The 15,710-nt window shown below is 41.5% G+C and overlaps 1 long non-coding RNA gene across 1 annotated transcript; it reads left to right on the top strand.

Moving 5' to 3' along the window:
• The first annotated feature begins 5,616 nt into the window (after positions 1-5,616).
• On the top strand, positions 5,617-15,646 carry LOC129850614 (uncharacterized). The gene is made up of 3 exons (XR_008758844.1): positions 5,617-5,679; positions 7,891-8,084; positions 12,739-15,646. It is a non-coding gene; the product is annotated as an uncharacterized LOC129850614 (long non-coding RNA).
• The last annotated feature ends 64 nt before the right edge of the window (positions 15,647-15,710 follow it).

The raw sequence follows: 15,710 nt of genomic DNA, 5'->3' as shown, positions 1-15,710 counted from the left end.
GGATGTTGGGCCCATGTATTGTAATCATTGTTTTCCATATATACATTTAGCAGAGGTACACAGCCACAAAATAAAATAATACTCAGAAAATATAAAAAAATAAATATATTTCTCTTTTTTTTGGAAGAAAACATTTGGATGGTAAAACATTTTCAGTGTCAACTTAAATGTCTAAAACCATATACTGTATAAATTATGTAGAAAATATACTGGATAGCATAAGAACTTGCATAATTTAAGGAAATTAGCTTTTAAACTGAAAATGTTTTCTTGGCCCCATGGCAAAATGTGTAGAATTGCAGGAAATTAGTTTTAATGTGGCAACATTTTGTCTCTCTAAAACCATGGCCACCGCCACCGCTGCTGAAAAAAACACTGATTGAACTTCACAGTTCCATACAAGCCCATATGTTGCAGGCAGAACTTACTTCAACATGTTCTCAGTTGTCCGTCTATGGCTGTTCTCATTGTGTATTTGATGTAATAAGAGTTTAGATAGGAATGACGCTTAAATCACAGGACTGGTTCAAACACAGGTCTGTTCTTTTACATTGAAGTACACTCACTCACACCTAGCAAAATTTGTTCTCGTGTCACATACAGGCAGTTGCATATGGTCCTCATCCCAACCCTTCGGTCTAGCCTAAACAGTAGAAGCTGTTGTACAAGTGAATTATTCCTTTGCTTCTATGGCCCAGGGGTCATGAATCTTCTACAAACCATAGTAGGTAGAGAGTATAAGATGAAAATATGTGCTTATGCAGTGATCTTCTTCTAACCACTACTGACATTCCTAAGTCCTGTTATATATCTAACGCTGTCGTTAGGTCTACAGTACACCACTATTGGAATTGGTCAATCAAGAGGCCATTTGGTAAAGTTTCCCATTTTTAACTACAGTTGATAAACAAACCATTTTTTTTACATATTCCAGGCAGATAAATTGTATATGATAGCTGCTCGTACTTGACCTCTATGTTGTAAGGCAGTTTCCGAGTTTCTTTGGGTCAAATGGCAATTGAAATGCATGCAGATTTTGACGAGGAGCAAGACTACTTTTTGCTCAAGATCCCGTCCTCCCATCTCACCTCTCATCAAACTCACCGGGTAGATGTTGATAGGTTGCAATGACGAGGGCAGAGATTGAACACAGAGTGAAACACCGCTGAACTCTGAGCTAATTATCACCTATTGGAGCGGGATGCTTCGGAACACAGACATTCCAACTGAGAGGGTTAAGAGTGTGACACCATGCTTTCGGAAATCTGAATAACAGTAGGAGATGACAACCCACTACATTGTCACCTAACTCCTCTATGACAAGCCTGGAGTATGTAGGGCTCTGAGGTTCACCTTCTAAACTGTGTGTGTGTGTTTGCTCGTCCGCATGCATGTGTGCATTTATTGTGTCTGTGCCAGGGTTTCCGTTATAGCATGCTCTTGCCGGCCTTTGGCACCCCAAAAAATTATTAAAAGCCGCTTAAATAATACTTGCCAACCAAAATGACCGGGAGAAAAAAATATCCATTGCAAGATAATGCCTTTTATTCATTGATGGAAATACCAGTTGAAGTAAATACACTGTCATGCTTATCGGTCGATAGGTTCATTTGCATAATTTAGTGGAATTAAATTGGCCTGTGTGTATTTTCATTAGTCATCATGTATCTTATTTACAACTATCACACGCAGAGCCTTTTTTGCGGGATTTCTCCTGTAGCTTCTCAGCTGGTTGCTGCTGGAATAAAACATGCTTTTATTTTATTGCCCATTCGTTGCAAGAATTCTAAATGCCATCACACATTAACAACAGTTTTGGTGCACGATTAAAAATACCTACTATTTGTCTTTCTCAACTGGTAATTGAAGCGAGGCTCCCATTCACCATCCAAGTGCAGGCAATAGGCTATCATCTCGTCACCCATCACTTTATAATCAGAGCTGGAGGCAGTATGCATTTTGAAAACATACTTAATTGTTTGAAACCTGAATGTTTTATTTCATATTAGGAGACATGTCTTACCTTGCTTCAAAGTAGCCTATTGGCAAAATCCGACCAAGGCAACGTGGAGGCAATTTCCTTATAAAGACTTCATAGGTGGCACTTGAGTTTCAAGTTTGAGGAAGTTAACAATTTATCATTTATCCTTCCATTTCTACCGATCCTACCATTTCTACCGTTCACTGAACAGTTTAATTTCAATAATAACGTTTTCATTACTCAAAATCATTGTCATGTGGTTAATCATAAAAGTTTGAATTAAAATGATAACAATCTAAATGTTAAAAGTCAACTAATGCAAGATCACCAGCCTCTGCAATATGGACACATTGATACACCGTGATACATTGGCCGCTAAAGAAATTAACGCATGGAACTCATAGCCTAAAGGCCAATGCAGCAGTAGGCCTAAAACCTCCGTTGCTCTTTCACACTGAGGATTTGTGATTATTGAGGGGGAGACTGTTGGAAAAAAATTTCAAATGCTCCCTCGACATTATCAGGACAGAGAAACCAGACACATGCTCATTGCTCATGTGGAGCACTCCAAACAAAATACAATGAAAACATTGGCAAATATCGTAAATGATGGTTATGAAATTAACCAAAACGTGTTTCTCACAAGTGTAGCAGATTGTGAACTTTGCAAACAAAGTTTCCACTCCGATAATGAGAACGGTAAATGACTAATTAATACATGTTTTACATAATTCCTATAATTTGGTTACATTAATTTAACGGTATATTAACTCTGGTGAAGTATGTAATGGGGAATCATAAAAATAATAATCAAAGGGCAAACAATTCACACAATTAAATGTGGAGAGAGCTGAACCATTCTGGAGAGACTTGCCTATATCTACGCCACACTCCTCCCCTTCTTGTCTCAACATTTTACTCAAGACACATTATCTTCACACACATTTTATATGCTTTTCACCGACAGCCGCAACTCAATAATCAACTAGGTCTATCGCCATGTGGAACCAATGTGAAATGGCTAGCTAGTTAGCGTGGTACGCGCTAATAGCGTTTCAATCGGTGACGTCACTCACTCTGAGACCTTGAAGTAGTTGTTCCGCTTGCTTTGCAAGGCTTTTGTGGAGCGAGGGGTAACGATGCTTCGAGGGTGGCTGTTGTTGATGTGTGCAGAGGGTCCCTGGTTCAAGCCCAGGAAGGGGTGAGGAGAGGGACGAAAGCTATACTGTTACACATGCGCGCTGCCCAAATTAAATGCTTCCCAAATAGGTATGAGCTTGTGATTTGAAACAATCCATTCTTTTTTTAAAGAATGATTCTCGATTCCTCTGTGGCTAAGTCATGCTTTCTGGTGAAGTATTTTAAATTATTTTATTTATTTGTGTGTAGGCAGGAGTAATTATATAATTATGGCAAATATATTTTCATTTACTTCGCTATTTGACCCACTGCTATGCTATTTCTCTCCTGTTCTGTTGGTTTTAATAACAACTTTATTTTTGTTGTCCAGAAGCCAAAGGCACAATCCTAGTCATACCATCCTAGTTGTTGCGTCTTTAGATTCCCACTCTTTCTAAATTTCTGACAGAGATTTTCATGTCTGTCACATAAGGAACCGCTATCAGGTGCGAAGTTTAGAATGGCGTTTTCCCATGTCTAGTGTTTAGAATGGTGTTTTCTTGCAAATTGCATTTTGACAAATGTTTGAAAATTATGTTTATTGGCTGCTTCATTACATGAGTTGCGTGTTCTGTTAAAAGACATTACCATAATCGTAATGTGATTTCCGTCATTCTGAGCACGGTGGGTGGACGCTTATGCACCCAATGTATATTTGTCCGGTAAATTTCTGAAATGGCCGGTAAATTAAAATCTTCCTGGCCACATTGTCCGGCCGCCATATTTTCCTAACTGAAAAACCATGGTCTGTGCATCTATTGTGTGTGTGTGTATCCTGCCCCCGCTCTCGTTAGGGAAAGATGCATAAATACACTACCAAACTTTAAAGTGAATGCCATTGTGAACAGGGACAATATGTCCAAAGAACTCACACAGGCAGGCTTAACATAGTTATAATTGTTCATCTATTATGTGGCTGTTGGAGTTGGAGCAGTTTGAGTGCTGGTGTCACTGGCTCTCAGTATCAGTGAGGCTTTATATAATTGTTTACAACAATGGCTTGATTAGATGTGGCAGCAACAAATATACTGTAATGCTGACCTATGCACTTAATTAAGTACTTAACATCTTGCACTCTTAAGATAATGTATTCAATAAATGATTTAAACAATCGGTTTAATCCCAGAAATGAAGGCAACAGAGGCAGCAGCAGTGGCAACCACCAACCAACATCTAACTACAACCAACAACACCAGCCAACTAACAAACAACACCTGCAATGGCCGTCTCTATGCTAGTAGTGCTGGCCTGCTGGGTGCTGCTGCCTGGCGGACACTCTTGTAGCACTGGCTGGGATCAATGCTATCCATGGATCTGGTTCAAGATTTCTCCCTCTGATGAAGCCAGTCGATAGGTAATTTCTCCAGAGATGTGAGGCCGTTACAGTATTGAGTTGCTAAAACTCCTCGGGCTCGACCCCTCACGTGGACTCATTTCAGACATATTGATGAACTCAACCACAGTTTTTCATAAAGACACTGGCTCAGTGCAGGGTTTGTGCACTTCTTCATTCAAACTAGATGGAAGGCATCGTTTACAATGAAGTCCAGAGATTAATGCCTAGTCTAGCCATCAGTATTTAGATGACTCCCCAGTGCACAGCACCCTGTCGACTTCTGTAACATGTGGTAGTGATTTTGGCTCAGACATCTCTGTGTGTGTGTGTGTTTTACTGCCTGAGAGAGGGATCGAGTGTGTGAGTGTATTTTTAGGCAATGCAGCGGGCGTCTGTATCATGTCAAAGGCCACAAGGATCCAGTTTCCTGGAACGGGCCAGAACGGGAGTAAACTGACCAAAAAAGTCAGCCCTCCTCCCCTCAGAAAGCCCTGTTTGTCTGCGGAGCATGCTGCCGAAGGCTTCCGCCGAAACGTGTCCGTATGTTCTGACCTCTGCGTCTAAGAAAATACATTACAATGTAAAGAATATTCCAGTGAGTGCAGGTTTTGTCTTTCTTTAAGTATATGGCTTTTGAACCCCGCACCCAAATACTTTTTGTTGCTACAAACATTTGAGCTGAGCACACCAATTTCCCTTCCTATGTCTGCAGAGCAGGACATCGATCAAGGAAAATGTAAAGACTAACACCAGCTGCGAAAACAAAACAAGCCTCTGTCATACCCTCTCTTTTTCATATTGTCTTTTTTCCTCTGAACACATCCTATCAATCAAAGCTGTTTTTATCCTCCTAGACCAGGTTCTGAACTTCTACTACCTCTCGCCCCTCTCTTTTTGGCTCTCCCCTCCCCCTCTCAGTAGTTCCATCTAGACGTGGGAACCTGGAGGTGTTGGGCTTCCGTTTGCTCCACTGTCTGTGTTGGGCGCTGCCGTGGGAGGCCAAGACCAGGTACTAAGCAAACACTCTCCCCTCTCTCTGGTTCCTTGTCCTCCATCTCCCTATTAAACCATTGTTTCCCCTCTCTCCCTCTGTATTTCATGCCTGTTTTTCTCTCTCTTTCCAGACTCATGGGTAATCTACCTGGCTCGGTGCAGCAGCTATCTGTGGGTGGAGCTTCCACATGTGAGTGAGAAGGCCTACAGTGGCTTGCGAAACTATTCACCCACCTTGGCATTTTTCCTATTTTGTTGCCTTACAACCTGGAATAAAATATATATTTTTTGTGGGTCTGTATCATTTGATTTACACAACACACTTTGAAGATGCAAAATATGTTTTATTGTGAAACAAGAAATAAGACTAAAAAACAACTTGAGCGTGCATAACTATTCAACCCTCCCATGGTCAAAACTTTGTAGAGACATCTTTTCCAGCAATTACAGCTGCAAGTCTCTTGGGGTATGTCTCTATAAGCTTGGCACATCTAGCCACTGGGATTTCTGCCCATTCTTCAAGGCAAAACTGCTCCAGCTCCTTCAAGTTTGATGGGTTCTGCTGGTGTACAGCAATCTTTAAGTCATACCACATACTCTCAATTGGATTGAGGTCTGGGCCATTCCAAGACATTTAAATGTTTCTCCATAAACCACTTGAGTGTTGCTTTAGCAGTATGCTTAGGGTCATTGTCCTGCTGAAAGGTGAACCTCCATCCCAGTGTCAAATCTCTGGAAAAATGGAACAGGTTAACCTCAAAAATGTCCCTGTACTTAGCGCCATCCATCATTCCTTCAATTCTGACCAGTTTCCCAGTCCCTGCTGTTGAAAAACATCCCCACAGCATGATGCTGCCACCACCATGCTTCACTGTGGGGATGGTCTTCTAGGGGTGATGAGAAGTGTTGGGTTCGCGCCAGACATAGCATTATCCTTGATGGCCAAAAAGCTACATTTCAGTCTCATGTGACCAGAGTACCTTCTTCCATATGTTTGGGGAGTCTCCCACGTGCTTTTGGCAAACACCAAACGTGTTTGCTTATTTTTTTCTGGTCACTCTTCCATAAAGCCCAGCTCTGTGGAGTGTACAGCTTAAAGTGGTCCTATGGAGAGATACTCCAATATCTGCTGTGTAGCATTGCAGCTAATTCAGGGTTATCTTTGGTACTTTGTTTCCTCTCTGATTAATGCCCTCCTTGCCTGGTCTGTGAGTTTTGGTGGGCGGCCCTCTCTTGGCAGGTTTGTTGTGGTGCCATATTCTTTCAATTTTTTAATAATGTATTTAATGGTGCTCCGTGGGATGTTCAAAGTTTCGCATAATTTTTTATAACCCAATCCTGATCTGTACTTCTCCACAACTTTGTCCCTGACCTGTTTGGAGAGCTCCTTGGTCTTCATGGTGCCGCTTGCTTGGTGGTGCCCCTTGTTTAGTGGTGTTGCAGAATCTGGGGCCTTTCAGAACAGGCGTATATATACTGAGATCATGTGACACTTAGATTGCACACAGGCAGAATTTATTTAACTAATTATCTGATTTCTGAATGTAATTGGTTGCACCAGATCTTATTTAAGTGCTTCAAAGCAAAGGTGGTGAATACATATGCACCACTTTTCAGTTTGAATTTTTTTGAATTTTTTCAAATAAGTTATTTTTTTCATTTCACTTCACCAATTTGGACTATTTTGTGTATGTCCATTACATGAAGTCCAAATAAAAATCTATTTAAATTACAGGTTGAAATGCAACAAAATAGGAAAACCGCCAAGAGGGATGAATACTTTTGCAAGGCACTGTACGTACCAGTCAGTCAGTGTGTGTCCAGAGTCAGAGTCCAGTAGTCAGACACCTCTGGGTGAGTCAGACACCAGTCACACCATAGTTTCCCAGGTGTCAGTGAAACACTTGATCAGTCTTTCAAAACCCCATCCTAGAAATCCGTTCCTACAACTCCAGGATCCATCCCAGAGAGAGTTCTTTGAGACTCGGGTGTTCTGTTGTCTGTTATCTCTGGTCCTGTAAAGAGAGGTCACGTCTCAATGAGGTGACGTCTCTGTGTGATGTGATATGGTGGTAACTGTCTGACTGAGCTGATTCTCTGCAACTCCTCCAGTGGCAGGGCCCGGCTGGCCGCCACAGATAAGGCTCAGGACATGCATCAACCCTATTATATAGTGTGATACACACTCACCACTGTGTGTGTACACTCTAGGTAGCGGGAAGGGGTGAAAGTCATCAGATTGTTTCTGTGTACTGAAACACACATCACCTGGGATGTGTCTGTGTGTTTGGTAGTTATAGCCAGTGTTTATCAAAACTCTATGATAAGAGACACTGAGTGGGACTGTGAAGCATATTGTTAATTTTTCTCTTTCTCTCACCTCTTCCCCACTCCCTCTCAGATGAGTTGACCAGGTTCTTGCTCCATGTCAAAGTTATGGGGTGTAAGCAACGTCCGGATTACCAGAAGCTGAGAAAGCTGCTGTCCGAGGGGGGACAGAGAGCTAGCAGAGGCCAGAGAAGGCTGGACCGGTCTGGGCCACGAGGATAGGTGTCACGGCGTTTCTCCACCAGAGGGTCTGATGGCCCGGGTAAGGTGAGAGACCTGAGAGATTACCTAAACACTTGCATTGAAGTTGTTTATGTAGACCTAATCAATCAATCATTCACATGCATATCCAGATCTACGCCCAAATGTAAGTGGTCTATGGCTTACTAAAAGTTTGAAAATCAGGTCGCAAACATACTCGTATGAAGTAAAGTATCAGGACCTAACATACAGTGGGGCAAAAAAAGTATTTAGTCAGCCACCAATTGTGCAAGTTCTCCCACTTAAAAAGATGAGAGAGGCCTGTAATTTTCATCATAGGTACACTTCAACTATGACAGACAAAATGAGGAAAAAAAATCCAGAAAAATCACATTGTAGGAATTTTAATGAATTTATTTGCAAATTATGTTGGAAAATAAGTATTTGGTCACCTACAAACAACTAAGATATCTGGCTCTCACAGACCTGTAACTTCTTCTTTAAGAGGCTCCTCTGTCCTCCACTCGTTACCTGTATTAATGGCACCTATTTGAACTTGTTATCAGTATAAAAGACACCTGTCCACAACCTCAAACTGTGCCTTTAAACAGCTTGGAAAATTCCAGAAAATGATGTCATGGCTTTAGAAGATTCTGATAGGCTAATTGATATCATTTGAGTCAATTGGAGGTGTACCTGTGGATGTATTTCAAGGCCTACCTTCAAACTCAGTGCCTCTTTGCTTGACATCATGGGGAAATCAAAAGAAATCAGCCAAGACCTCAGAAAAAAAATTGGGCCAAAGTCTGGTTCATCCTTGGGAGCAATTTCCAAATGCCTGAAGGTACCACGTCCATCTGTACAAACAACAGTACGCAAGTATAAACACCATGGGACCATGGTGTTTAAAGGCACAGTCATCTTAGTGTATGTAAACTTCTGACCCACTGGAATTGTAATACATTGAATTATAAGTGAAATAATCTGTCTGTAAGAAATTGTCATACGGCTCAGGAAGAAGACGCGTTCTGTCTCATAGAGATGAACGTACTTTGGTGCGAAAAGTGCAAATCAATCCCAGAACAACAGCTAAGGACCTTGTGAAGATGCTGGAGGAAACAGGTACAAAAGTATCTATATCCACTGTAAAACGAGTCCTATATTGACATCACATGAAAGGCTGCTCAGCAAGGAAGAAGCCACTGCTCCTAAACCGCCATAAAAAAAGCCAGATCGTACTTTTTGAGAAATATCTGATGAAACAAAAATAGAACCGTTTGGCCATAATGACCATCGTTATGTTTGGAGGAAAAAGGGAAAACGTTTGTAAGCCGAAGAACACCATCCCAACCGTGAAGCACAGGGGTGGCAGCATCATGGTCTGGGTCTTCACAAAATAGATGGCATCATGAGGCAGGAAAATTATGTGGATATATTGAAGCAACATCTCAAGACATCAGTCAGGAAGTTAAAGCTTGGTCGCAAATGGGTCTTCCAAATGGACAATGACCCCAGGAATTCTTCCAAAGTTGTGGAAAAACGGTTTAACTTCTTTAGGCATGTCCGATTTTTTAAAATGTTTTACAGCAAAAACACCACGTATATTTATGTTAGCTCACCAGCAAATACAAACAAGGACAGACATTTTTCACAGCACAGGTAGCATGCACAAAACCAACCTAACTAACCAAGAACCAACCAAACTAACCAAGAAACAACTTCATCAGATGACAGTCTTATAACATGTTATTCAATAAATCTATGTTTTGTTCAAAAAATGTGCATATTTGAGCTATAACTCAGTTTTACATTGCAGCTACCATCACAGCTACCGTCAGAAATAGCACCGAAGCAGCCAGAGTAATTAGACACCAACGTCAAATACCTAATTACTCATCATAAAACATTTCTGAAAAATACATGGTGTACAGCAAATGAAAGACAGGCATCTTACGATTCCAGCCAATATTTCCGATTTCTTTAGTGTTTTACAGCAAAAACACCATATAGCATTATATTAGCTTACCACAATAGCCAGAAACACAAGCCATTTACCAGCAGCAAAAGTTAGCGATCGTAACAAACCAGCAAAAGATATATAATTTTTGACTAACCTTGATAAGCTTCATCAGATGACAGTCCTATAACATCAGGTTATACATACACTTATGTTTTGTTCGAAAATGTGCATGTTTAGAGCACTTTTTGTGCATGTTTAGACACTTTTTCTGACACACATATTCTGACCAAATAGCTATTCATAAACATAACTAAAAAATACATGTTGTATAGGAAATGATAGATCCATTAGTTCTTAATGAAATTGCAGTGTTAGAATTCTAAAAAATAACTTCATTACAACATCCAGCTTCGGTATAGCTAGAGTACCCCAAAGTTGGGCGCCGACGACTAATTCACATGTACGACAGATATATGAAATAGCATCATAAAATGTTTCTTACTTTTGCTGATCTTCCATCAGAATGTTGGACAAGGGGTCCTTTGTCCAGAACAGTCGTTGTTTGGATTTAGAACGTCCATTTTCCCTCTTGAATTAGCAAGCACACTAGCCAAGTGGCGCGAATCTCTCCATGTCAACAAACGGAAGAGAACGGAACACGGTAAAACTCCCGAAAAAAATTCACTAATCTGATAAAACTATATTGAAAAAACATACTTTACGATGATATGGTCACATGTATCAAATAAAATCAAAGCCGGAGATATTAGTCGCCTATAACGGCAGCGAAACAGAAGGCAAATCCAAGTCCCTCTTCGCGCTCTCCAGAAAACAAGAAATGGGGAACACGTCATACAAAGAGCTGTATTCCACTTCAGACCAAGATAAACATTAAATTTCTTCTCTCACCGCCTCTTGACATCCAGGGGAAAGTCTATGAAGTGCACGTATACTAATACGTATCATGCCCATTTATAGGCAGGAAGTAGAAGAGAGCCTCGATTTCAGACTGTCCACTTCCTGGTCAGGAAGTTTGTGCCAAATGAGTTCTGTTTGACTCACAGATATAATTCAAACGGTTTTAGAAACTAGAGAGTGTTTCCTATCCAATAGTAATAATAATATGCATATTGTACGAGCAAGAATTGAGTACGAGGCCGTTTGAAATGGCACCTTTTATCTGGCTACTCAATACTGTCCCTGCAGCCCAAACAGGTTAAGGACAGCAACGTACAGGTATTGGAGTGGCCATCACAAAGCCCTGACCTCAATCCCATAGAAAATTTGTGTGCAGAACTGAAAAAGCGTGTGCATGCAAGGCCTACAAACCTGACTCAGTTAAACCAGCTCTGCCAGGAGGAATGGGCCAAAATGCACCCAACTTATTGTGGGAAGCTTGTGGAAGGCTACCTGAAACATTTGACCCAAGTTAAACAATTTAAAGGCAATGCTACCAAATACTAATTGAGTGTATGTAAACTTCTGACCCCCTGGGAATGTGATGAAAGAAAGTAAAAGCTGAAATAAATCATTCTCTCCTCTATTATTCTGACATGACACATTAAAAGAAAGCGGTGATCCTAACTGATCTAAAACAGGAACTTTTTACTTGGATTAACTGTCAGGAATTGTGAAAACTGAGTTTAAATGTATTTGGCTAAGGTGTATGTAAACTTCCAACTTCAACTGTGTGTATATATATATATATATATATATATATATATTACACTGTATATTGTATATCTGATTACGTGTATCTAATATATCTGGAGAGGGTAGGTCAGGGTAGTGTAATGGAGACCAGATGGCCTGACTAACTTCATGGGATGTGTTCATTGTGTATACAGTGATTTATATCTGTCTGGGAGAGGAGTGAGCTGTCTGTGTGTGAGTCTGTCATGAGCCCCAGTGCAGTGTGGGAGATTTACACACTGATGACAGCCTCAGCATCAGACCCCATCCAATTACAGGTCTATATTTACAACATGTACGCATACACACGTACACACTGCAGAACGTATTTCAAATGAAATAGGTGCATTTTAATCGGACATCTAACTATACCAAATCTGTCAAATCTCTCTTGCTCTAGGTCTTTGCATAGCGGTGTAGAGAGGAAAATCACATTTTATTCTCCAAATACCTGGTGGGGAATCTTGATCGCAGTAAAAGAGGTCAACTTGCCTCTGACCCCAAAGGCGGGACACCTTGTCCCCCTCAAGAGGGACTGGATTGGAGAGGGTTGTGATTATCTGGAATTTACCGGAATCACAATGGCGGCTAACTTGACCCACAGACGCCCAATTTGAGGCGATTGATGACACACACTTCACAGGGGCAGAGGATCAGCAGCCACAATTATACTCCTTTTCCCCCTCTCTCTTTCCCTCTCCTCTCCATGCTGAACTGCTGGGCAGTTTGATCCGTAGTCAAACAGAAGGGTACATTTCTGGAGGCTTGGAAAAAGAGAGCGTAAATGTCAGTCGAAGTAATAGTGTTCATGGAAAGGCTGCCTTCAGTGTACCCTACTCCTCGGTATCATCCTTTCTCTTCATCATTCAAAGACTGAAATGATTAATTCAGTGAACATTGCTAGTCTTCAACACAGTAGGTGGCTTTCTCCAATCCAGATTCAGCCTACTCCTGGTCTAAAAGCATGTTTAAGAGCAAGTTTCAATGTAGCAAGTATGCACAGAAATAGAAATAGTAGCATGCGAGCCTCTTACTAAGTCCCTCACTCTCTCTTACTTTGTCCTACAGAAAGCGGGCCAAGCTAGAGGCTTGTCCAAACCAAAGCCTGTATATGTGGAGGATGAGACCCAGACCTGTGCCGTCTCAATACATCAGAGGTCCACCCATATCCAAGCCCAGCCAGGACAGGTGATGAGGCCAAGGCTGCTTGTATTGTAATATTGACAGGATTCACTACATTTGACTATAATGCTGTTACAAACTGGTTTTACAAGAATGGACAAAATGACCAGAAAATCTACTGTGACTCCCAAGTGGTAATGCATATTGGAGTTGTATCAAAGAAAGGTTAACTCCAAAGAAAAATCACAAGAATATATTTTTATTGCCATATAAAAGAAATGGACAATAATCACAACATTCAATCGCTGCGACAAGAGTTCAGGTCAATGGCAGAAACTGGAGCAAATGTTTGAATGATCCTCACAGAAAACATCAACACAAACCAAACGGCGCGTAAGGAAAATAGTTGTTGACAATGGCGTAGCTGTGACCACAAATCAACCATAGACCGTCCTACCCGAGAAAAAGTAGAACCCCTACAAAAAGCAAACTGGGTCAAACACATAATGACCAGTGGGAAGACCACGGCAGGTAGCCTAGTGAGGCGTCAGGTAGACTCTTTGGGCCAGTGTCATGACGTGACCCTTTCTGGGTGTAGATCGTGGCTTCCCCCTCTCTCACACCAATGTTCTGTTATCTCAGGCCATAAATTCCAAAGTTATTATCGGTAACGAAAACAACTGTGACTGCGATGCAGGTAACAGACGGATTATGTGAACACATGTGTGCAGGATGAGAGATGAGCAAATGTCTGCAGACTTGAACTGCACAAGCAATTGGGAAGTGTTTGGGGAATTTTGTCCGGGTCAGAAATGTCTAAAAAATGTATTGGTCCGAAAAAGTAAAAATTACTACTTTTATGTGAATGAATGAGGTTGAACACACCTCAAATCAAACTGTTCTTAGAAGAAGAAAAAAACAGTCTGCGTGCCTTGGTTTGAGGGCAACGCGGATTAAATGTTCTGTTGCGTAACAATCACATTCTGGAATGGAGAGGACGTTCTAACATCACGTGCATAAAGAAACTCACGTTGGGGCGACCGTTAGAGATATTCGGAACTCACGCATGAAACGGTTAAAATCATCTTTGCAGGGTCCAACATTTTCCAAAACCAAACTTTGGAAAAATAGGAAAAACATTTTCCCCTTTCAAATGTTCTAATAAATGTGCAAGCTATCAGAGGGGGCAGTCCCCACTCGCCCGCAAATTAGTGAACCTCCACCCATAAATGGATTGATCGCTGACCTCAGCATCGATTTCAACCCTATTTATGCCATTAGCAGAAAAACAGCAGACATTGCAAACAACGCTCTCCAAAATAAACCATTGGGCACAGGCCTTGTGAAGGTTCTCTCCAGTCTAGCCCTGACGTCTTGCCATCCGAGATTGGCATCATTCCAATACTGCAGTGCACAGCTGACGCACGAGCAGGTAATCGCCTTCTTCAGGAACAACTTGATTTAGCCAAAACTAAATACGATGTAGTCCACGCCAAACTCGATAAATCTGACGAGTTATCAACAAACGGGTGCGCTCAACTTGATAACATGCATGCAGTTTTGTTGAACGTTACTCAAAGTAACAATGTTCTAGTCAACATGCTGCAGACCAAAGTCGATCAGTTAATGAACACAATGACTAAGTTGGATGACAGGTCAGCAGAAGTCATTGAAGTCACTGACCAAATGAGTGATGAGAACTCTATCTGCAAACCATGACAGATAAGTTTGAGACCGAAAGGAGCAAGTGCGACTCTACCGTGTCCAACATCAGTACGCTAAGCGCTCAAGTGGACTCTTCTATGCAGCAGAATACCACCCTTAGGTACAGTCTGGTGGAATTCCAGAACGATCACGTACTACAGTGTGACTTCCCAACCAAGCAAACGGAGCCCGACACTCAAAGAAGTGAAGACGATAGGTTTCAGACTTTTCCTCCCTCCTGTGTCCCTCAGTCTTCTCCTCTTGGCCATTCGGCACTGAGCAATATGGTGCCTCTTCGCCAACAAAGCCAAAGCTTGGCTTCTCCTCTTGGCCTTTCAGCCCCAATTTCCCCACAAGATGAAGCCAACCCTCTCCACCCGCTTGGCGTGGAATACCTTGACACACTCAAAGATTTCCCCACCTTTGACCCCACTCCAGGTCAGCCAAACGATACTGAGACGTTCCTAGCTGACATAGAGGACGCATTGGATGGCTACCCAAACGCTATGGTTCTGACAGGGTTTAGATGTTGAAGCAAACGTCGAATAGACACGTTGTAACGGCTCTCGTCGGAATGAGTGGACCAAAGTGCAGCGTGGAAAGTGTTCATGATTTTGTTGATCAAAGAAACACTCGAACAAAGTAACAAAGCGAACAGTTCTGTCAGGTAAACAGATACTAACCAGAAAATAACTACCCACAAAACACAGGTGGGAAAAAGGCTGCCTAAGTATGATTCCCAATCAAAGACAACAATAGACAGCTGCCTCTGATTGGGAACCACACTCGACCAAAAACAAAGAAATAGAAAACATAGAATGCCCACCCTAATCACACCCTGACCAAACCAAATAGAGAAATAAAAAGGCTCTCTAAGGTCAGGGCGTGACACACGTGATGAGGTTAATTAGTCTACAACAGAAACACGTTTTAATGACTCCAACCTAAGTGTATGTAAACTTCCGACTTCAACTGTATATATATACTTTTTATGTGTTTTTTGTGTGTCATGACTGGAGTGTGACAATACATTAGATGGAGCGAGTCGATTTCCTGAGGCTCATGTGAAACCAGTGTTTCTGGGTGGACATTTTCACTGTGATGGGCTGCAAACCACAAAAAGCAAATAAAGTCATTTTTTTAACATGGACTATATTGTTATTGGCAAATATTTAGGGAGACCGAACAAGAACTTGTCAAACTTAACCCTGGTT

This window comes from Salvelinus fontinalis, chromosome 1, assembly GCF_029448725.1.
Source record: "Salvelinus fontinalis isolate EN_2023a chromosome 1, ASM2944872v1, whole genome shotgun sequence".
NCBI classification, from domain to species: domain Eukaryota; kingdom Metazoa; phylum Chordata; class Actinopteri; order Salmoniformes; family Salmonidae; genus Salvelinus; species Salvelinus fontinalis.
This window is presented reverse-complemented; position numbering and strand designations above follow the sequence as displayed.